Here is a 1,544-nt window from a genome sequence, read left to right on the forward strand (position 1 = left end):
GCCTGTCCTTTCCTGTGTGTAGCCGGTGGTAATGAAGCGGGTGGGGGCAGCCTCCCAGGATCGAGCTGTTTAATCCGGGGCCGGACGATTGAGAATCCCCGCTTCACAGTGAAACTGTCACCGCCCACTGCCTGCCGCCCTTTGGCTTATAATGGAGATTCTCCGTGTAAACATGTCACGGTGTAACTAACACCTCCCAGCCACTGGGGGCGCCTTAACGCTCCCTTGGACTCACAGCCTGAACATTTCTATAGTGCCCTTCCCAACCTTCAAGAGGAAACTGCTGAAAAGTTCAGCAGGTCTGGCAGTGTCTCAGCATCGCTGACCCTTCCTCAGGTCACTTAACCCAAAACATTAACCCTTCCTTTCTCTCCAGATGCTGCCAGACTTGCTGAGCTTTTCCAGCAACTTCCGTTTTTGTTCCTCACTTACAGCGTCAGCAGTTCTTTCGGTTTTTATTTCAGTTGGCTCAGTGGTTGGTTTGTGTTGCAGAGTAATGCCAACAGCTGATGTTCCCAAGAAGGACTCTCAGTTTCAACCTCTTCCCGTCGCCTGACCCTCTGGTTAAACCGCCATCAATCATCCCTCTCCAATGAGAGAGTAGCCCTTTACTTCCCAACCTTAGGATATCACTGAGCCTTTACGCCCTTTGGTGGTGTAGCCACTTTGTAAAGTAGGAATCGCAGCAGTCAATTTGTGCACAGCAAGCTCCCACAAACAGCAATGTGATCATGATCTAATACTCTCCTGCAGTGGTTAAAATCAAAAATTGGCCAGAATTGCTGAGAGACCTTTCCTTCTCACCTTTAAAATGCTACACAACAAAAACAAAGTTGCTGGAGAAACTCAGCAGGTCTGGCAGCATCTGTGAAGTTAACGTTTCGGGTCCAGTGACCCTTCCTCAGAACTACAGCCAGGGTAATTTACATCCATCGCAGAGAGCAGAGTTTCTCAGTTTAACATCTCAGCTGAAAGATGATATCTTTGGTCGTGTAGCTGCCCCTCAGCACTGCGCTGAAAGTTCCATATCATGCTCAACTACTTGGAGTGGGGTGAAACTCATAACCACCATGGCTGATATTTTTCAACAATATTTCTCAACAATAACCCAAATGCTTCACAGGAGCAATTATTATACCAGACTGAAGTAATACCAGATGATCAAAAGCTCAGTCAAAAAGATAGGTTTAAAGAGTGTATTAAGAGCGGTTGAGAGGTAAGTTACAGAACTGTGGGGACTTTAGAGCCGAGGAAAATTAAGATCCAGCTGCCAATTTTTTTTCATATTGCAGAATTGTGGTGTGAGGAAAACTGGGGGTACTCAAGAAGTAAGAATTAGAGGAACATAGATATCTTAGAAGCTTGAAGAGTTGGAGGAGATTATAGTGCAGGGAAGTGGGAAGGCCATGGAGGGATTTGAAAGCAAGGATGTAATGCAGAAATTGCTATCACACGTGGACATCAGAGGTCCGTGCAGCATTTAAAAAATAATTAGAAGGAACTTTTTTGGGAGCCCCAACTTTAACCGCTCTACCATTGAAGGC

Source organism: Rhincodon typus, chromosome 19, assembly GCF_021869965.1.
Source record: "Rhincodon typus isolate 14 chromosome 19, sRhiTyp1.1, whole genome shotgun sequence".
Classification (NCBI taxonomy): Eukaryota; Metazoa; Chordata; class Chondrichthyes; order Orectolobiformes; family Rhincodontidae; genus Rhincodon; species Rhincodon typus.